General features: G+C 33.4%; 1 pseudogene; it reads left to right on the top strand.

Moving 5' to 3' along the window:
• Positions 1-3,008: 3,008 nt before the first annotated feature.
• On the top strand, positions 3,009-21,794 carry LOC126728799 (G-type lectin S-receptor-like serine/threonine-protein kinase RKS1; annotated as a pseudogene).
• The last annotated feature ends 2,360 nt before the right edge of the window (positions 21,795-24,154 follow it).

Here is a 24,154-nt window from a genome sequence, read left to right as displayed (position 1 = left end):
AAATTTTTATTACGTGTCCTAGACATATTGAATCACGAATTGAGAAGATGATGAGATGATAGGAAAGAATTGGATGGATGGAGGTCATACAATGTGATACGTAGTAACAATACGTACATATGTAAACAATACAAACAGGGGTGGAGCAATAAAAATTTGTTTTGAGGGGCCAAGGCTAAACTATCATACTAATTTGCAATGCAAGAAAAATGTTGAGTGCCATATACATACATATCTTCGTGCATTAGTTTAGTCAAATTAACCAAGAATTTCCTATAATAATGTAAGATTTTTGTTAAAAATTGTTAATCAGTGTAATTCTTATTAGTATGGAAAACACTAACAAGACTAAATGACCAATTAAGCATCTTAAGGTCATTTTCCCCCAAAGTTTTTCCTATTCCTTTGAACTACCATAAGTCCATAACATTCATAAAAATTAAATACAAGTATAAAACAAAGCTAGACTAACAAATAAAAAAAGACATAATACTAATAGATATCAAATATATCAAAATCTCACTAATCACTATAAGCAATCATTAAATAAATAAAATTTAAAATAGCTAAATTAGACTACTAACCATGATGATTTGTTAATTGATTCAATAAATTAGAGGAAAAAATAAAATCATAAACTATAAATAAATAGAAATGAAAAAGTAGAAAAATAAGTTTTTACTAGGTGGAGGTGATGACAATGATAGTCAAAACTCGACCAACTCTTTGACAATTGATGGCAATGGAGTCAAATTGATTATAATGGAAAGAAGAAACAAAAGTTGAACACGCAGGTTGAATTTGAAAATCTATGTACGGGGATGTATAAAAAATAAAAATAAAAATAAAAATCCTCTGTCTCCTTAAAACTAGCTTTTGCTTAAAATCTTCCGGTTAAAAGTTAAAACTAGCTTTGCTTAAATTTATATTTTTTTAGGTCCCATAGCAAAGAAGGTTAGCTCCCATCTAGGTAGCTTATTTATTTCTTCACATGGGAATTGTCACTAGTCAAAAAGCATGGCCAAGGAGGAAAAACAAAGAGTATTTGTTTGCAGGTCCCACGCTATGTTTTTATGCACAAGTTTTACTGTGTCTCACTTTACTTTACCATTTTTTTTAGGGCACTTCCAATAAAAAAAAAAAAAAAAAACAATCAGCTTATTTTATTTATCTTTTATCTATAATATTTTCGGATAAAAATTAAATAAGTCATTTCCAAAAATCGATACTTGGTAAATTATAGACAATGTCACACGTATAGATCTAGCAACATTCATCACGTTTGAGGAGCAAGGTAGAGAAATTTGCTGTGAATAAATTGTAATAACCAGTAAAATCTGTCACACTGTGTACCAACCACCCCTCTAATAATTTGCTGTTGTGAGATTTATGGAAAATGGGAATGGAAAAACAAAAGCTTATTACGTAAGCTAAATTAACAGCTTGACAGCGTAACGAGGGTAGGGAGTTTCAAATCATAAGGTCATAGTAAAACTATAAAAGCAAGTCAATGATAGAAAAGACTAAAATTTGTGACTTTGAAGGTTGAAAAGAAATTCGAGCCAGAAGTAATTCTAGATTTCTAATACTACAATTAATAAAAAAAAATTAAAAAGAAAAAAGAAAGAGGTAGATATCATAAGGTTATAGTAAAACTATAAAAACAAGTCAATGATAGAAAAGACTAAAATTTGTGACTTTGAAGTTTGAAAAGAAATTCGAGCCAGAAGTAATTCTAGATTTCTAATACTAAAATTAATAAAAAAAAAATTAAAAAAAAAGAAAGAAAGAGGAAGAAGTGCAAAACAATACTTAAGTGCTGTTTCTTAAGGTCATAGTAAAACTATAAAAGCAAGTCAATGATAGAAAAGACTAAAATTTGTGACTTTGAAGTTTGAAAAGAAACTCGAGCCAAAAGTAATTCTAGATTTCTAATACTACATTAATAAAAAAAAAATTAAAAAGAAAAAAAAAAAAAAAAAAAAAAGGAGGGAGGAAGAAGTGCAAAATTGTAATTAGGTGTTGCTTTTTAAGTTCTCATTTTAAAATTTTGTTATGTAAATTTTTTTTCTTAGGAAAGGAAGAAAGGAAGTGTATTTTTTAGTTGAGTAGTAACGTGGCTGAATCTTAAAAGAGAAATCTAAGGAACAGCACTTAAGGTATTGTACCTAAGTTTTGCTATTAAAAAAAAAAAGTCATAATTTTTGTATTATCTTACATAGTAGATTGTAATTGTTTGCTTTTTTTACTTTCACATAGACTTGCTACTTTTTTTTCCATTACTCACAATTTATCACATGTATAACTGTAACAAAAATTGTGCTTCTTCTTTTTTCTTTTTTCTTTTTTTTAACTTGGTCCTAAAATATTTGTTTCACCAAGCAGGCGGTGGGGGAGCTCTTACAAAAATGAGCTGGGGAATTCTCAGGCGTTTGCCTCACTGCAACTTCCTTTGCCTTCGCTTCCTCCGCTTTCTTTTCCTTCTCCTTTTCCCAATTGAAAGGTTAAAACCCTCTTAAGTATCTATCAAATCCTACATGCATTCAGTATCTGCATGCTTCAATGCTTGCATGGGATGAAGCTGAAGACCTTCGAAGACTACCTTATTCCTTGCATGCCAATTTGCCCAGCTTACCAATATTGCCCTTAAATCGAACTCATGTTGCTACCATTCACTTGACACCCCTTGAAATAGCAGCCATTTCTAAAAATTTCCGTTCACAAGGACCTAAACATTCCTAGACAAAGGGCAACTCCAAAGCACATGTATTGTTGACTCATCAGTCTGCTTGTAAATCCCACCCCTGGGTTCCACATATGCTCTTCGGTTCCTTAGGTTCAGATAGAAGTGCTCCACATCAACTCGGAGTCTGACCTTCCAACCTCCCATCACCCTTTACTCAACTTACATATATGCATCAAATACCAAGACTTTGAAAAGCCTTACCTACTCAACCTCTTTTTCTAGTTAGCAAAAAGACCTACACACAACCTTACTCGTCATGATCATGTATTTTACTAAGGGGTTTCTCCTTCTACACACCTTGCTTGTACTCCTTCACCAGTTTGACACTATACAAGACACCTTAACCACCAGCAAACCCATCAGAGATGGTGACCTTTTAGTCTCTAAAGGAGAAACCTTTGCGCTTGGTTTCTTTACTCCCGGAGAGTCCACCAACCGGTATGTTGGCATTTGGTTTTATAAAGCTCCAGAAAAACCCGTGGCATGGGTTGCAAACAGAGACAATCCTATCACTGATACTTCCGGGGTTCTATCAATTGATCTTCATGGAAACCTAGTACTTTATGGCGAGGATCGAAAGAAATCCATTTGGTCCACAAATATTGTCACAAATTCAAACGACAATATTATTCTTGCTCAGCTCACTGATTCAGGAAATCTCGTCTTGTTTCTTAATGAAACAAGTGAGGTGCTATGGCAAAGCTTTGACTATCCAACTGATACATTTCTTCAAGGAATGAAACTTGGGTTGGATCGGACGACCGGTCTAAATCGAATTCTAACATCTTGGAAGTCCAAAGATGATCCAGGAATTGGGAATTTCTCCTTTATTCTCAATACCAATAGCTCCTCCCCAGAGTTGTTTTTGTACATAGGTAACATTTTATGAGAAAAGAAAGAATTGGGAAAAACTGAATTGATTTTATTAACTTACTATTTGTCCTTATATACATCCACAAGATCAGCTAGAAACGGAAACAGAGCATAAGCTCTGATCTAAGCTAACAGAAACAGAACTAACAGACTAACAACTTCTCTCACGTGTAAATAACTAACCTACACACGTGTAACAACTAATGGAAGAAAAATAAAGCTAAACTACAAGTCGTATATATCTATACAGCTACTTAAACAACAAGAGCTTCTGAGATCACTTCTTCAACTTCTGCTATACACGTTGAACCTGTCTTCTTCTGCTTCAGGTGTTTGCCTTGATCTTGATACTCCCCCTCAAGATGGACTGTGGGTTGATAAATGTTGATAAGTCCCATCTTGGATAAAAGTCTTGACAATTGCTTATGACTTAAAGCCTTGGTGAGTAAGTCTGCCAATTGGGATTGAGTTCTAACATGAATGAGTTTGATAACTTTCTCCAACACTTTATTCCTTACAACATGGCAGTCAATTTCTATGTGTTTCGTTCGTTCATGGAAAACAGGATTAGAACCTATGTGGAGTGCTGCCTGATTGTCACAGAACAACAAAGCTTCTTTGCTGTGATTAACTTGAAGATCCTTTAGCAGATAAAGAATCCACACTACTTCACAAGTTGAAACAGCCATAGCCCGATATTCTGCCTCTGCTGATGATCTGGAAACAGTGGATTGTTTCTTTGATTTCCAAGAAACCAATGAGTCTCCAAGGAATATACAATATCCAGTAACAGATCTTCTGGTATCTGGACATGAAGCCCAGTCAGAATCCGTGAAACCTTTTACATGCAACTCTGAATTGGCTGAGAAGAAAATTCCTTTACCTGGTTCATTCTTCAAGTACTGCAAAACTTTAAGTGCTGCCTCTAGGTGTGGTTTTCTTGGTTTAGCCATAAATTGGCTCAGTTTGTGAACTGCAAAGGTGAGGTCAGGTCTAGTGATGCTTAGGTACAACAACCTTCCCACCAACCTTCTATACTGACCTGGATCATCAAGCAGTAAACCTTCATGCTTGCTGAGTTTCAAACTTGGATCCATAGGAATTTTCACAGGTTTGCACCCAAGAAGCCCTGCATCCTCCAAAATCTCAAGGGCATACTTCCTTTGACATAGGGAAATGCCTTTTTCTGTCCTTGCTACTTCCAAACCAAGAAAGTATCTCAATACACCTAAGTCCTTTAACTGAAATTTCTGATTCAATGTCATCTTAAACTGATCAACTTGCCCCTTATCATTGCTTGCTATGAGAATATCATCAACATATACTAACAAGGCAATGAATGAACTTCCTTGTTGCCTAGTGAAGAGTGAGTAGTCAGCCTTAGATTGAACAAACCCAAGTTGAATCAATGTGTTTGAGAACTTAGAAAACCACTGTCTGGAGGCCTGCTTAAGTCCATAAAGTGACTTATTCAATCTACATACAAGCTGTTCTCCATGCTCCCCCTTGCTGTGAAAACCAGGAGGAAGAGCCATGTAGACTTCTTCATGCAAGTCACCATGTAGAAAAGCATTATTCACATCAAGTTGGCTAAGGAACCAGCCTTTCACAGTAGCCACTGCAAGCACAACCTTCACAGAAACCATCTTGGCAACAGGACTGAAAGTTTCAAGGTAATCTAAACCCTCTTTCTGAGTAAACCCCTTTGCTACTAACCTTGCCTTGTATCTTTCAATGGCTCCATCAGCCCTATACTTGATTCTATAAACCCATTTGCAACCTATGGGATGTTTATCAGGAGGCAAAGGAGTGACAGTCCAAGTATTATTGGCTTCCAAGGCAGCAATTTCAGCATCCATGGCATCTTGCCACTTAGGATCAGTTGCAGCTTGTGAAAAAGACTTTGGTTCTGTGTTGGTACAAATTGAGCAACAGAAGGATTTGTAGGTAGGAGATAGAGTATCATAAGAAAGATAAGAAGAAAGGGGATGTGAAGTGCCTGACTGAGACTGATTGGAGATGTTGGTTGAAGAAACTTGGTTGCAGTGATAGGCCTTAAGGTAAGAAGGAGGTCTAGGCACTCTACAAGACCTTCTAGGAACATCAGTAAGCATAGCTGGAGTAACAGGAACAGCATGATCAGAAACATCAGGAGCAACATGATCAGAAACATCAGGAAAGACTGGATCATCTGAGTCAAGATCATGATGAATCTGAACAAAAGAATCAGCATGGATAGGTGATATAGGATCAAGCAAGGCAGAAGGAATGAAAGGAATATTAGGTAGAGAAATGAGGGCAGATGAAGGTAGAGGACTGTGTGAAGTAAAAGGGAAGACTTTTTCATGAAAGATGACATCCCTAGAGATGAAGATAGAGTGAGATTGAAGGTCAAGCAGCTTGTAACCCTTAATGTTGAACGGGTATCCTAAGAAAACTGACTTCCTAGCTCTAGGACTGAACTTATGTTTATGTGGATTAACATTAGTAGCAAAACAAAGGCAGCCAAAGGTTCTGAGGTGAGAATAAAAGGGGATTTGCTTGAAAAGCATCTCATAAGGAGACTTGTTTTGCAGAAAAGGAGTGGGAAGTCTATTGATCAAATAGACAGCTGTGAGGATGCAATCACCCCAGAAAACAAGGGGAATGTTGGATTGAATTTGCAAGGCTCTAGCTGTGGTAAGAATGTGCTGATGTTTCCTCTCCACAACTGAATTCTGTTGTGGAGTGTAGACACAGCTTTGCTGATGGATAATGCCATTAGAAGTGTAAAAATCAAACATGTTAAACTCTAAAGCATTATCAGTTCTAATGGATTTGATAGGGGTTTGAAACTGAGTATGGACCATTTTGTAGAATGAGACAATCAAGGGCCTAACTTCAGATTTTGCTTTCATGAGAAAAACCCAAGTGGCTCTTGATGCATCATCTACAATTGTAAGAAAGTATTTATGTCCAGCAGTAGTAGGAATGGAAAAAGGCCCCCAAACATCCATGTGAACAAGATCAAATGAATGAATAGCTCTTTTATTGTCAAAAGGAAAGGGTAATCTCTTTTGCTTTGCCAAAGGGCATACAATGCATTCTTTGGTACAACAATTTTGCAAGAAAGGAAAAAGATGACTTAAGGCATGAACTTTCATATCAGATGGATGTCCTAGCCTAGAATGCCATAGAGAATACAAGCTGGCATGAGAAACAGAAGATGAAAAAGCAGTGAAAGAGCTAGACTTATTCTTGAGAAGAAAATCATCAAGAGACTTGGAAGCTTGAGAAAGGCTAGATGCTTGTAACAGATAAAGTCCATCATGCATTCTGCCCATTCCAATCGTGTTCCAACAGGTAAGGGCCTGTATAAAACAATAATTGGACAGAAATACAAGACAAAAAGGTTGAGATTGAGTTAAGGCACTGACAGATATCAAGTTAAAGGAAAAAGAAGGCACACAAAGGACATTTGTTAGGGTAATATGAGAGGAAAGCTTAATTGTACCAACATGAGTCACAAGTGCAGCCTCTCCATTGGGTAATTCAACCACAGAATGTGAAATTGCAGTAAAGGAAGTGAATAAATGCATTGAACAGACTATATGATCTGTAGCACCAGTGTCTATAACCCAAGTTTCAGCACCAAATGCCTTTCTATTCACAACCTTAGCAGAAAATACTGAATGTGGTGGACAAGAAACAGTACCTGCAACTGTATTGGATGGGAATGAAACGGCATTAACTTTGTGAGGCTCTGGAACTGTTGAAGCTTGGTGAGCTCCAATTAATGACAGAAGCTGGTGATACTGATCAGGAGTAAATGAAGGTGCTTGAGCAGTGGCAAAATGATTGTACTCAGAATTTGGAGTCATGTAATGCCCTTGAAACTGATTTGTAATGGGATTATGATCAGTATTAGAAGCCAAGTGATGGCCTTGAAACTGATTATGACCCTGGAACTGATTTGCAACAGCTGAAACTTGATGAGCCATCATATTCCTATTCTTGAATTTGTAGCCAGGTGGAAAACCATGAAGCTTGTAACATTTTTCCACAGTGTGTCCCAACTTTCCACAGTGAGTGCATAATGGTCTTTCTTTTCCTTTTTGATTTGTGCTTGAACTCTTGGCAGCCAAAACCGTAGATTCAACTCTAACATGATTAGTAGCTGATCTTTGCATTTCCTCTTGGATAAACAAAGAATGAGCCTTATTGACAGAAGGCAGTGGATTCATGAGCAAAATTTGTGTTCTAACTTGAGAAAACATATCATTAACTCCCATGAGGAACTTCATTGTTGCTTCTTTGATTTGAAGATCTTTCAACCTCTGATTGACATTGCACACACATTTGCCACAAGTGCATTGAGGAAAAGGACTAAGATTCTGAAGCTGATCCCACAAGACCTTAAGCTGAGTGAAATAATCAGTGAGTGATTGTTCTCCCTGATGGAACTCAGCAATTTGCTTCTGGATGTTGAAAACCTTGGTTCCATTTCCTTGACTGAATGTGTCTCGAAGCTCAGTCCAAATCTCAAAAGCAGTATCTCTGTAAATGATACTGCCTTGAAGTTTTGGTGATACTGAGTTGATGATCCAAGTACCAACTATATTATCAGCACGAATCCATGCTTGAACAGTTGTTGGTGAATTTACCAGTGGAGAAGAAATGGTTATAGAACCATCTATAAAACCAAGCTTATTTTTACCAATCAAAGATTTTCTCACTGATCTTGCCCAAGCAGAATAATTTTCTTCTCCAATCAGAGGCTGAGAAGTGAGAACAGCCCCTGGATTTTCTCCTGGATGCAAGAACAGAGGATCATTGAGGTTATACGAGTCTTGCGAAGAAGATGAAGATGGAGTGGTAGAAGTGTTAGCTGTTGTATCAGCCATTAAGCAAGACTTGAGAAGATTTTAAGGAAGCTTGAAGAAGCTTGAGAAGAGCAACAAAGCTTGAAGAAGCTTGAGAAGAGCAACAATGGCGAACGATGAAATAGAAATTCCCAAAACTGTAAAACCCTAGAATTTCAAGCTTTCTAGGAGCTCTGATACCATATGAGAAAAGAAAGAATTGGGAAAAACTGAATTGATTTTATTAACTTACTATTTGTCCTTATATACATCCACAAGATCAGCTAGAAACGGAAACAGAGCATAAGCTCTGATCTAAGCTAACAGAAACAGAACTAACAGACTAACAACTTCTCTCACGTGTAAATAACTAACCTACACACGTGTAACAACTAATGGAAGAAAAATAAAGCTAAACTACAAGTCGTATATATCTATACAGCTACTTAAACGACAAGAGCTTCTGAGATCACTTCTTCAACTTCTGCTATACACGTTGAACCTGTCTTCTTCTGCTTCAGGTGTTTGCCTTGATCTTGATACATTTTGTGGTGGCGTTCTGGTCATTGGAATGGTATTGGATGGAGTGGAATACCAACATTGTCAAGTAATGATTCGGTCATGAATTTCAATTTATTTAACAACGAGTATGAGACTTCTACAGTTTGGGGCTTACGTTACCCAGGCGCATCATTATTCTCAAGATTGGTGGTGAATGGATCTGGATCAATTCATCGCTTTGTGAGTGCAATTTCAGATCAAGAATGGGACATTCTAGGGACAGTGCCATTGGACCGGTGTGACAATTATGGGAAGTGTGGTGCATTTGGTAAGTGTCAAGTTCAAAATTGTACTGAATTTGAGTGCACATGTCTACCTGGGTTCGAACCAAGATCACCAAGTGAATGGTCTGCGAGAAATGCGACAAGTGGGTGTGTGAAGAAGCATGGAGGGGCATCCATTTGCAAGGGTGTTGTAGAGTTTGTGAAGGTGGAAAATGTGAAGCTTCCGGATAGTTCATTTGCACGAGTCGATGAGAAGCTGAGTTTGAAGGAGTGTGAGCGACGATGCTTGGAGAATTGTTCTTGCACAGCGTATGGAGGTATAGGTGTGAAAGAGGAAGTTGGTTGCTTGAGATGGTTTTGGTGAATTGATGGACACAAGAGTGTTGGATGGAGGCCAAAATTTGTACGTACGTGTTGATGCATTTGAATTAGGTACTTGACAATTTACTGAGGCAATTTTTTTAACATACATACACACAACAATTATAACCCTTATTCCTTTTAGCAAAAAAATTATAATCCTTATTCCTATCAAAAAAAAAAAAAAATTATCACTCCTTTTTTTTATTTTTTATTTTTTTAATATGTGATTTCATAATTAATACATGATAAAAATAATATTAGGAGTATGCCTATGTAAAGGTGATATTATTATAACTAGTTTGTTAACACCATGTGTATGCATGGAAACGGTTAAAGATATACAATAAGATATATAATATAATTCCTATATAGATAAATTAAATATTATTAATAGTTATTTGTATATTTTGTTAACTCCTTAAAATATTTTGTAAGTATATTATTAGGTATAAAATGTAAATTTTCCATTTAAAAAAAAATTATTGTGAAGCACTTTTTTTTTAAAGATTCATTTATTCTAGACTTTTTGGTTTTTGTACTTAATAACTCACGTGGATGAATATTTATGATGTGGTCTCATATTTGATTCTAAAATTAAGAAATAAAACTCTATAAGAATAAATAATTTAGGACACATGACGCAAAATTGGAACTCTAATTTGGAATTTTAATTTGAGTTTCTCTCAGCTTCACCTATTATTATTATTATTATTATTATTATTATTATTATTATTATTATTATTATTATTATTACAATTTATCATCTTAATTGTAAAAATAATTTAAAAACAATTGTGCACAAATCTTGTTGCATAAATGGAGAAATTTTCTTGTTTCCAGATTATTTCAAGAGGTTCTTTGCCAACAAGAGGAGGCTGGCAATTATGGTAGTGGCCCTAGTTGTTACTTCATTACTAATTTTCCTCAGTGCACATTGGTTAATAAAGAGGAAAAGGAAAGGTATGCACATTGGTTAATAAATCAACATGTGTGAATTATAGAGTGATACTACATTTATTATAAACTAGTTTGTAACTCCATGCATATGCATAGATATACTTAAAAGATACATATTAAAATGCATAGTATAATAATCTTACATATATAATTTAAATATTATTGATAGTCATTCTTTTCTTCTTCTTTTTTTAACTTTTTAAAAAGTCATGTAAGAATGTTATCAGGTAAAAAATGTAAATTGTCAATTTTTAAAATATTTTTATGTTCATTAATTCTAAATTCTTTGGTTTTTGTATATGTATATGTGTGTGTGTGTGTGTGTGTATATAAATACACATATACATATATATATGTATATATATATATATATATACAATTTTTGTGCTAAATGAATTGTTTTTAGTTATAAAAAAGGCTCATAAATATAAAATCATTCAAACTCTCTCTTCCTCTAATTTTATATACAGTGTTAGATATATGATTATATTTTTTATGATTTATTTATATTGGACTTGTTATTTTCTACTCTAAATTAACTCATTTGGCACAAAAATTAAAAAACTTCAATTAGATGGAACACGTGCCATAAAATTAAACTTTAATTGAAATCCAATTTTTACACTGAACTAACTACCTTGGTTCAAAAATTTTAAAATTTTAATTAGATGGGACACATGGCGCAAAATTAAACTCTAATTAAATTTCAATTTAAAATCTAATTGGATTTTCTCTCAATTTTACTTATTAATATATATATATATATATATATATGACTCATAAACTTGAATTATTTTTAGTTTTACCAAAATATATATATATAAATATAAAATCATTCAAAAATTATGTTTTTTTATGGTTTACTTATATTGGACTACTCGTTTTTTACACAAAATTAACTCATTTGCTACAAAAATTAAAAAAAAAAAACTTAGATTAGATGGGACACATGTCAAAAATTAAATTCTAATTGAAATTCAATTTTTACATTGAATTAACTCATTTAACAAAAAATTTAAAAACTTAGATTAGATAGAACATGAGGCGCAAAATTAGATTCTAATTGGATTTTCTCTTAGCTTTACCTATTATTATACATATAAATTAGCAAAGGGCCCATGTGATGCACAAATAATGTTTTAAACAGTCATCTGAAAATGTCACATAGAATGTTCAAAATATGTTGAAGTAATAATACGAAGTAATGTCGCAATAACATAAAGAAGTTTTTGTTGAATTAAAGTAATACGAAATTAAGGGGATAAATATATATTTTTAAATCTCAAAGGGATGGAGAATCTAGACTATAACATAATTGTCATAAAAATTAGTTGAAGTAACAAACTCATCATGAAAAGAGAAAATTTAAAATAGAACACAAATGTCCCTTACACTTTTTTACTTAAAGTAAAGAGTAATTAAAGGATAAAAAAATAACGTAGAAATATTGCAGTTTAAATAATGATAAAGCATTTTAATACATTCAATATTATTGAGTTTATTATGTGGCGTAATAAGTTTTTTATTTTATTTTATCTGAGATAAAAAGTTACTTTAATATTATTTAAGTGTATGTGTCCTTAATAAATAAAAAAAAAAAAAAAAAAGTGTATGTGTTTGTGAAGCTCCCTTTTGGAGATTTGGATCCTGAAACTTATCCCCCTTACCTCACAAGAACTTATACTTGTGGAGTAACCATCATGCCAATGGTGTTTGGTGGTGGTGTGATAAGTTATTTGTTTGCTTAATTATAGTTTTTGATTTTTTAATGTTTTAAAGTTAGTATTAGATATTTATGATATCATTTTAATGTTTAGTTGACTTATGAAAATATTATAAAATTTTTGTTATGTCATGTTTATGTTATTAGAGTATGTTATTAGTAGATGAACTAATTAATGTGTTTCGACTTTATGGAGGATAATCTTTCACCAGAGTTGATTTAAATAAGAATGATATAAACTTAAACTTTTTGTTTTTGGGGAGAAGAGTACAAAATAGGTGAGGTAAAAGGTTAAATGAAAAATTACTTTAGCAAAGTGCCACATGTGACATGACAGATCACGGTCTCCCAAATGAGATTTTTGCATTCTTATATAATTTTTTTAATAAAAAAAAAAGCTATATATATATTGTCACACTATTTTTTAATTTTTATTTTAAAAAAATCAGTTATAATTTTAGCATTTTCCCAACTATAATGAATTAATAAGGGATATGTTATTCTTTTGGAAAACGTTGCTAACTAATATTATATCAGTTTGCTTGTTGAAGCCAATTTGCTAAAACTGCTTGCCCGAATCATGACATTTCACAAATAATGAATAATCTACTAGGAATAAATCTATATTTGGTTGGAAAATTAAAAAAAGGGTAAGAAAACAAAATTTGGATGGGTATATAGATATCATTAATATTTTTTTTGGAGAGAAATATAGATATTATTAATTGATTAGTAAGGAGGTACTAGATATGGGATTCAGATCCTCTAGATTTCTTAAGGTACTCTACTAATAGATTTCCTTAAATCCTAAATTAGGCCTTATCATCATTCTACTAACAATATTCTTAAAATAATAAAATAATGTTGCAAAAAAAAAAAAAAATTATTGTTAGTGGAATGCTGACATGACAGAATCTAGATCATTAAATTATTAAAAAATGATTAAGATTTAAGAAAATCTATTTGGTAGAGTATCCTAGGAAATCTAGAGGATTTAAATCCCTAGATATGTAGTATCATTATATGTATATAGAAATCATTAATTGGATGGGAGAGTTTTTAACTTTTTTTTTTTTTTTTAAGAGACAAGTTTTTTAACTTAATTAACACCTCCTGATATTTCTAATAAAGAAATTGAAAGATTAACTTAGGGTCTTATCTTCAACTATAATTTGTGTTTTCATTACAACTAAGAAGACAAGAAATTCATCTTTTTTTTTTTTAATCTCGAAATCACTGTCATAGTTGAATAACCATTAAGCTCTATTAGGAAAAAGGTTTGGCTTACCTCCAGTAATTTTTAAGAGGAATCTCCTTTTGTTTTAATGAGAGACTGCCACATTACCTACTAACTAAATAAAAAGTAGGAATTAAAATACACTACCACTTGCCATTATATATTTAAAATAAAAGAACATGTCTTTAAAAAAGTATTGGAGGTAAGCCAAATCCTCGTGAAAATTACATCAACCTCCTCTAAGGATTTACAACATAACACTTCCCAAACGTTACAAGATATAACACTCCCCTTGAGATTTGGTTAAATGCAACAAATAAATCTTCTTCTTCTTCTTCTTCTTCTTCTTCTTCTTCTTTTTTTATTTTTATTTATTTTTTATTTTTTAAGAATACTTAGGGTACGTTTGGTAACTGTTTTTTCCCCTTATTTTTTGTTTTCAAAAACAATTTTCTATTTTTGAGACTAAAAAACTTATTTGGTAACCCAAAATGGATTGAAAACAAAAATCGTTTTCAAAACTCAATTTGTGAAGGAAACTGAAAATATGTAAATGTCAGTTTTCAGTTTCTAATTTTCAAAAGTCAATGAAAACATGCATTTGATTTAATAAATCAATCTCATTTAATGAGTTAATATTAGAGTTTAAATCCTAATAAAAACATATTTTAGTATTTTCTATTGTTTTTTCAAAAAACTATTTTTTTTTTTTTAATTTCAACTAATGAAACATGTTTTTTATTTAAAAAATACAAGAAAATTTTTTTTTTAATATTCACAAAAAAAAATTTTTGAAAATAGAAAACAAAAATTGTTACTAAATATAATCTAAGTATTTTAACACACGCACACACACGCGGGAAGAAGAGAGAAGGTCTTAAAGAAACTGATAATGATGTATATCTAAAATGGCCTAAATGCAACAAATAAATCAAAGCTCTCTAACACTATGACTTTTCTAACATAATACTTCATTTTTAATATATATATTCATTTCCACGCTATGGACAAAATTATACTCTCTCATTAATGTTTGTGGACCCGTGACACTCTATTTATTTTATTAGAAAAGTCATACATAACTTTTTCTATCGCATTTTAAAAAAATTTCAAGGAGGTCATTGTTGGTGAGTCTATGTTTCTATTGGCTAATTCAACTTCAATGTTTTATGCATTTTCCCATTTTTTAATGTATTTTCCGATTTTTTATGCATTTTTTTGGGCTAAATTGTATTTGGGGTATAATGTACTTGAACTTGGTCAACTTTGGCCAAAGTTGCATTTAGGGCTGTTCACGAGTCAATATCTGAGTCGGGTTTGTGCCTAACCCGAAACCAACTCGATCACTTTGGGTTTCCCATACCTGGACCTACTGCTGACTAGTAAAAAGAGTCGGCTCAGGTTTTTGGATTTTCCTCAAGTACCGATCAGATTTAAGTTGTGAAATTCTGCTAGATTTTGTCGAAAGCTGCCGGATCTTAAAGAGATTAGGCCAAATCTCAACGAGATCTCAATAGATCTTGATAGATCGGATAGAAAACACTAGCAAACCACTATTATCGGTAGAGAACAACGACTTTCCGGTGTGTAGATGGTTGAAAATCAATTTCTCATGCTCAGACTTGCAATTCTTGGGTTTTTGGGGTGAAGACCTGTCGTTGATCGTCACTGGTGTTGGTTGGCCGGTTCTCAGGACAAGTTGGGTGAGTGGGTCAGGTCACGAGTTTGTTTGGACACCCCTAGTTGCATTCTACAACTTGCTTAGTCGGTGAGTGACACGTGGCAGCCAAAGTTAGGAGCTTTGTTAAAATGCTCGTCACGACCTTCTCGTGACCAAGCTGTGAACAAGATGCATACATAGCCTACTGATTTGTTCTATCCTATTTTTCTTGCTTTATCATATAACCCAAGGGACACACATTCTACATGCCAAGGATGTGGGAAAAAAAATTAGAAATCATCCTTGAAAGTTGAGAGCAGCTTGTTCATCATTCCATCATTTTTTTTTTTTTTTCCGGTCGTGATAGAGTGAACCTAAGCCTTGAACCAGGAATTCCTGTATATTCTCTTTTCTCCACTCGAAAATGGCCTACACTTAAAAGAAATTTGTAACCTTCATCTCCTTCACCAAATATAAAGTGTTGTGAGTTACATGAGGGTATGGAAACCACTGGAGCTTGAAATCATAATCCTATAAGTTTGATGGCTTAACAATGGATCTCTAGGAAGCTAGAAAAAGAAATAGCTTGGTGATTCCAGTTGTTAGCTGAAACTTGGAGGGCTTAAGTACTTAGGAGGGCTCAAGTATTTTCATCGGGTGCTCTAGTTTCCTCTTTGAAAACGTGTCTCGGTGGTTTCGTGTATTTGCCATCTCTTATTGCACGTATTTCATATTGCTTCCTTTTTATTTGTCCTAGCTTGTTATATGCATATAATATGAAATTTGCTAATCACATAAATTTGTCTAAATTTTAGTTTAGGATTAATTGAGTATTAAGCCGTAAAAATGGATTATGGGGTCTAAATACTACTAGTTAATTGCATCTAGTATCTTTCAAATGTCATTGATACAAATGTCTAGGGGAAGTGCCATTTCAATAAATTACTAGGTAGGTTATTGTAATTTAGCCAAAGTTATATATAATTGCTTCTTCTTCTTAAATATTTTTTTATATATTATTTTTTGAATGAAATGAAAGATATTTTATTGATATAAGCATACAAGTATTACAAAAGTGCATAAGAAACAACATGGTCTATAGGCATACTGAAAGCTCACTAGTAGAATTATTAGAGCTAATTAAGACCCCAAAATTTTAAATTATGGTTTGATTAGTAAAAAATATGTTGAGCATAAGAGATAAGCACACTAATCAACAGAAGCTGTCATCAAGTGCATGGATAAACATAATTTACAAACAATTAAAAGCACAAGGAGTAAGGGAAAGAGAGCGCAAACATGAGATAACATGCGATGTGTTATCAAATAGAAAAATAGGAGACCTAGGTGGAAAAACCTCTCAACTTCCCGACAAGCCAAAATAATTCACTAGAAAATCAATTAGAGTACATGAATACACAAAGACCCTCCAAACCTAAGTTACCCAAAGTACTTGAGCGCTCCGAGCTCTAGCTTCACTAAGTCTTGTCTTCGCTAGTTTTTTGGATCCCGCAATTGCACCTACCAAGAATTGGTATAAACCAAATACTTCCCAAATACACCAAAACAGATCTCTACACTTAGAATGTGTGTAGATTGTGTTTCGGCTAAGTTCCTTTCGTAGTATATGGAAATTGGGAGGGAAAAGAGTGAAGAAAACTAAGAGAAATGTATAGATGATTGATGGATGACAATCTTTAACTCTTAAATAGACTTTTAGGATTTTCTCTCTAAAATTCTTCTTACAATTTTGTGAGTAATAAAAGTATATATAGTATGGGTGAAGAAGGGAAACATATACACCAAAATCTAGCTATTAGTCCATTTCATGAGTCTCCATGGGTTAGCTAAGTCGCCAGCAAGTCGCAAGACAGCCTAACACAACAGACGGTTGAACTTCATGCATGTACTCCGTACGTAACCTTTCGCGAGTTGAAGTAGTCATGAGCCAGTCATGAGCAAGCCGCGAAATTCCCTTAAGCAGTTCTTCACCAAAATGTAAAGTAAACCCATTACAATTAATCCCACATAAATACAGGTGAATGATTGAAAGAATTACAATCAAATTGGCATGGAATTAAAGTCAACAAAACTAACATGAAAAATCAAAACTTAACACATACAAAGAACAGAAAGCCAACAAAACAAAACTTTCTACAAACTACACAACCCTCATTTAGCTTCTGATATTCCTGTAGCAATTTCACAGCCCCATCAAAAATGGAAATTGGATGGACTTGGATATGCTCAAAATGAAACTTGTCATGATTACAAGTTTAACCATCATTTGTAACGGTTCTTGCATGAGAACAGCAAAGGGAGGACGACTCACATTGTTTAATGATGTTACTGCAAGTTCAGCAAAGAAAGACTCAATAGCTTGTTGAAGGTAGAAGAAAACCAGATTTATTATTTTTCGACATTAGCACAATACTTTCTGCCACAAACAACTTCTCTCTTGCTAAATTTGGGATACCTTATGACCATATTCAGGGATCAAAACACCTTCAAGTTGTCAATTATACCAAGCCACATGAACTACTTTTCACCCTTCAATCAAAACTTGCACTAGCATATAGGATATTGGCCAAAATGGGCATTTGCCCCTTTCACCAAAACTTACCAGCAAAATACCCATGTTCTGAAACTATCTAGCAAAATGCCCCTATTTTAAACTCAATTTTCTAAAAATCGAGTTTCAATGAAAAACTGGATTTTTAGAAAATCGAGTTATGTGAAATCAAACTTAAAAAAAAAAAACATGGAACTCAAGTTCCATGAACTCGAGTTCCATGTAAAATTTCTCACATTACTCAATTTTCATCAAATCGAGTTTTTCATTAAAACTCAATTTTCTAAAAATTGAGTTTCAAAATAAAGGCATTTTGCTTGATAATTTCAAATCATGGACATTTTGCTACATCTTTTAGGCGAAAGGGGCAAATGCCCATTTTGGTGATAGGATGTTTGTCCAATCCCATCATTAGGCTTGAGGAACTTTTATTATCTAGAACCACTTACTTCTTAGGACACAGTAATACTTGTTAAGGCTCAATAAAAGCAGCCCAGTGGGATATCCTATCAATGATATAGAAAATTACAAACTTCAATTCTTCCTCTTATTTTCCTCTAATTTTATTTTTGAGCAATGCTAGGGATACAAAAAATTTTACAACTTTTACCACAACTTATCAGGTGGCGAGTTATGAGTAGTGGAGGTGTGGACTCACCATTTGACCTCCACCATTCATAGCTTGCCATGTGACAAGTTGTGGCAATAATTGTTGGATTTTTTGTGTCCTTAGCATTTTCCATAATTATGCTTATGTGAATTATAATTTTTCTCCTATTATTGATGCAATTGAATGTTTGTATAAATGTTTCCCATTCACAGGAACATAATAAAATCCAGAATATTTCCTTAATAAAAAATCAAAGCAAGCCAAAAGTTTAAACTCACGAGAATCTTTAGATTCTCAAGAGTCAAAATTCTTGCCAACCGAACAGTACATTTTAGTATGTTTCCTCAGTTTCATTAAATGGGGCTTTTGCGTGGGAATTCATAATTGGAAAAATATGGTAACTTCATTTGTTACTTGTTTTATGACAGCGAAGAGGCAAAGCACTGACTCCAATTTACCAAACTTCGAAGACTCTCCAAGTAGAAGTGAATTCGATGGATCTAAAAGCAATTCAAAATTTCCAGTATATGATTTGAAGACCATTATTGCAGCCACAAATAACTTCTCTGCTGCTAACGAGCTTGGCAAAGGTGGTTTTGGCTCAGTTTATAAGGTAGTCTCTTAGAAATAGTCCTGAAAATTGATCAATCTTGTTTCAAGTTTGTTAATGCATCATAAATTCCATCCAAAATGTTTAAAGGGATTCATTGATCATGAATTCGTTAGGTGAAATTGGGCTTGCCCAAATAATTCACTAAGTTGAATTTCTCTCAATAATTGTGCACTATGACAACATGAAATTTGGGCTTTAATTTCAGGGTTTGCTACAAAATAAAATGGAAATAGCAGTAAAAAGACTATCAAAACACACAGTACAAGGAGTAGAACAGTTCAAAAATGAAGTTGCACTAATTGCTAAACTCCAACATAGGAACCTCGTGAGAATCTTAGGTTGTTGCATTCAAGGGGAAGAGATGATGTTAATCTATGAGTACTTGCCTAATAAAAGTTTAGACTCTTTTATTTTTGGTATGTTCTCTTTTCACATAAAATTCGCTCATCATCACTAGAAAGTGGTCTTCCAATTACAAGCCTATTATGAGATTATACACACACACACACACACTCTCTCAATCTAATCTAAATGTCTTCATTCAGGCCAAAAAAAAAGGTCATGTTTAGATTGGGGAAAGCGATTTGAGATTATCTGTGGAATTGCTCGAGGTATCTTATATCTTCACCAAGACTCAAGATTAAGAATTATCCATAGAGATTTAAAGGCCAGCAATATTCTACTTGACAATACTCTAAATCCAAAAATATCAGATTTTGGTATGGCTAGAATTGTTGGAGGTGACCAAATTGAAGTAAATACAAATCACGTTGTTGGAACATAGTAAGTGTGCTAGAAAACAAAGATATATTTATATTTTTTATCTGATTTCTTGACTATCATTTTCATATTTAAAGAAGATCACAAATTGCAGGTCTTTCTAAGAAAAATTTCAAGAATATCTTTATAATTCCTTTTTGACATGAGGCTAGTTAAGCCTGCAATTATAGCATAATGATGCAGCGGAATGAATTATGAAACAGTAGTCAAATTACGACTTTACTCTGATCAATGGGTTGTCAAGCCATGATCAAGACGAAGAGAGAGAGACAAAAGAGTGCTATAGCAACTCTTGATGAAAATCTAAAGATTTTCAAAAGGTATATAATACAAAAGGTATAATTAAAGGTATAATACAAAAGATTCAATTTTTCCAAGATCCCTATACACCCTTTTATAATAAAAGTCCACCTACTGCAAACATGGAGCGCAAGAATGATAATAATGATAAAAATAAACATGAAAAGGAAATCAACCTCATCCTAGTAAAGAATTCAAATTCAAATAAGATTCCAAAGTCAACTAAAATGCTGATAAGAGAAATAAACGAAAGGAAATCAATTAAGGGTCTGTTTATGATTCACTTATTTTGCTGAAATTGAAAACTTTTTGTTGAAAGTACTATAGATAAAGGTAAAAGTTAGCTAAAATAGTATAGTGAGACCCATGAATAGTACCAAAAAGTGCAATGGGACCTACAAATAGTAGCAAAAATAAGTTAGCAAAAATAATCTTTGCCAAACGGACTCTAAGGAGGTGATTTGCTGCTATCCAAATTTTTTACTTTCTAACTTCCACTAAAGATAGACATTGTCATTTTAATTTTCACTGGACTCCAATTTGCCGCAAATTAGGAGAATTACTATAGAATGTACTAAAATTGAAGAAAAATGCCATGTTCACAACGAGAAATTATTAGGTCTACTAGGAGGATTGCTGACGTGGTCTTTTCTAACATTTCAACCAATAAAATGCTATTATTTATGTAAATGTGACGTCACCTAGTAAGTTTTATTTTTTATTCCTTATATGCTAATTAGGAAGATCACTCACACATTTGCATAGATGGCATTGTCTCATTAGTTGGGAAGACCACGTTAGCAGTCCTCTTGATGGATCTAATAATTTCTCGTTCACAACATTTTTACAACAAATCAACACTAATAGCTCCTTTGCTAAATATGTACTTGACTGACAGATTAGTCTTAATCAAGGGACATTATCTTTTAGATACATTGGCTTGCTAATTTTTCTCTTTAACTTTGACTGCTGATTGCCATTATCTCCTTGATTCTTGCTAACTTCCAAATTTCCCGAATTGCTATTGCAAAATATCCTCATGAGATGTCTTCATGTCATTTTTCATCTTGCGTTACTTCTAATATTATATGCTTTGTTAGTGCCCAAAGGCCCATCTTTGATCCTTTTTTTTTTTTTTTTGGTTTAATAATGTGCAAGGCTCAATGGTTTCCTTTTTATTGTTTTATGACAGTGGTTATATGTCACCAGAGTATGCAATGCAAGTAATATTTTCAATAAAATCAGATGTATATAGCTTCGGAGTGTTGCTACTAGAGATAATTGTTGGTAAAAAGAATGGTACTTATTACCATGATGGTCCCTCCCCATATTTGAATGAACTTGTAAGTACATGTACATGTGCAAACAATGACTACAAAATTAGGCATATCTTATTTAGCCTAATATGATAAATATGTTGCTTGTAGGTTTGGGACCTATGGAGAGAAGGAAAAGTCATGGAAATTGTGGATGTGTCACTAGGTGAGACATATCCTGCTAATGAAGTTTTGAGATGCATTCAAATTGGGCTTTTGTGCGTGCAAGAACATACAAGAGATCGGCCAACCATGTTAACAGTGGTTTTCATGTTGGGTAATGACACACCTCTTCCTTCTCCAAAAAAACCAGCATTTATTTCGACAAGTACTAACAATAATAGAGACATGTTAACTTCTGTAAATGAAATATCAATTTCTGAAATTGATGGTCGCTAAAACCCCAGACTATATGGAGCAATGCACTAATTTTTTGCAATTAACGTAGGATTGACTTCCTCTAAGATTTCTCTATTCTTTTTTTTTTTTTTTGTATATGAATATAATACCTATAATGTAAAATTATTGCCAACAAAAAAAATATATATATAGGAAAAAGAAGAAGATAATTTATATTACTACACAAAATAGTACAGTCTAGAACTTGTGATGAAATGATGAAATCACTACCATCTTTTTTTAGTTACTTAATTTGGTATCAAGTACTTTCTAAAAATTAATACACCAACAATTATACGTGTACGTTTTGTGTGTATAGCTTCATTGGTTTTCCAAACAAGATGTCCAAATTTACTATATTTTTGTTCTAATTTATTTGCTAACGTTGTTTAGGTGTTTTTTTAAATCACACATTAGCCGGTTCCCGAAAAAATGAAAAAAAAGAAGTTACATATATAGTAGCCATAAGAGAGCATTTCAAAAGGCTTTGCAGTTTGCAATTGCACAATCCAAAAAAGATGGTTATTCCATCATGATTATAATAAAACCAATAAATTAAAATTAAAATTAACCTGCAGTATAATACAGTTATTAGCAGGGTAAAGTGTGAGAGAAACAGGTCACAAAAGTTACAATAAATATATTTTTTTTTGGTTTGTTTTGTTTTGGATTAAAAGGCACAAATTTACTTTTGTGGTCACCAACATATGTGGGCCTAAGTACAACATAATTGTTTGGGTTTACACTTTATTTTGATTTGAGGTGGAGTGTAAGCCTCAATTCCAAGGATTAATGATGGGTGGATATCTTTATTTAAGGTTATCAGAACCGGACCGGCCGGTCAGACCGGGTTACCCATGAACTAGTCACGAATCCAATTTTTTATATGTGAAAACCAGGCATTTAAATATTTTGAGTGAACCTCTTGAACCGGTGTTCAACCCGAAAAACCGATCGAACCGTGGGCCGATTCAACCGGTCAAAGAGTTGACTTTATTTTTTAAAAATAGAGAAAAGGGAGCCGTGGAAGCTTAGAACTTGAGACTTATGCCTTACTTAAGAATCAAGTCCAGCATCATGACCAACGCACCACACATGTTGCTTGTGAACAACTATGAAGTGTATTATATTTATTATAGATTTATGTCAGTTTTAATTTTTCAACTTATTCTATCACATCTCTCTCCATTTATTAAATATTACAAAAGTTATTTCCTTTGATTAATTCAATTTTCATTAAAGAATAATGCATTTGCATGTGAATTTACTAAATTAATCAAAAGTAATTTTTTTTTATTTAATCAAAATAATTAGACTTGTAGGATTATTATGAAATATTTTTTTAATGCTTATTTATGTTGTACTATTTTATATTAACCTTATAATATCAATAAATTTTGTAAGGACAGTTCGGATCCTAGGCCCAAAAATGTAAAGGATCTAGGCCCAAAGAGGCCAATACAATAAATTTGTAGAGAGTGTGTTGGAAAAGTAGCTTCTAATGAGTTGGGTAGCAATTACAGTGGATCCAAATGACCATAAAGTAAAAATAGACTGGTTGTATCTAATGAAAATCGTCCTCGGCACAATCTGAGGAGATCAGTTCTTGTATATATCTCTTGAAGTTGGTTACAAGTATTGTTCTTATTGCTACAGTAATTCTCTCTTAATTCTCTGATCCCTTTTCTCCGGGCCTTCCTCTTATTTTATACTATTCTCCCTCTTTCATTTCTACCCTCCACGTGTAGAGTAGATTGTTGGCGTTGATCCTTGTCCCATCAGCACCTTCCTGAAGTCTTTGGGGAGTAACTGTAAGGCTGAAAATTACTATTCAGGTATCACTTCCTCATTAATGCGGCCAAAAAGTTAGCTACAAAGCATTCAATGTGGTGATAACAGCTTTCTCTTAGATATTATATGGCTTCCCTCTGTCCTATGCTTCTAGGGTGTTCGTTCTTATCAAGAGAACCTCCTAGAACGTTGCCCTAGATGGCAGACCATACCATCGATCCTCAGCTAAGCAAGCCGAGGAGACATTCATCCTTGGACCATTGTCTTCGATCATCATGGCCTGATCCCCTCCTTTATTTATGAACACCGACCTCCATAATAACGTTTACTTGTCCTTGGTCTACCAGGCGTTCTTAGACTGGGCCTCCGGCCCAATATACACTACTGGGCCCATCAACCCTAAAATAGCCTCTCGAAATTCTCCTTTTTGGCTCCTTGGAAAGAAAGAAGGATTTCAATGTCATTACAATGACCCCGTACCTTATCACACATTATCTCTGTTCACGCAGGTATCTTTTTAGCTGTCCAACGCACGCTTCCGACGCTTTGGCATCCAAGACGCACCTTCATTAAATTTTTGCTGCTCCA

This window comes from Quercus robur, chromosome 5 (assembly GCF_932294415.1).
Source record: "Quercus robur chromosome 5, dhQueRobu3.1, whole genome shotgun sequence".
Taxonomy (NCBI): Eukaryota; Viridiplantae; Streptophyta; class Magnoliopsida; order Fagales; family Fagaceae; genus Quercus; species Quercus robur.
This window is presented reverse-complemented; position numbering and strand designations above follow the sequence as displayed.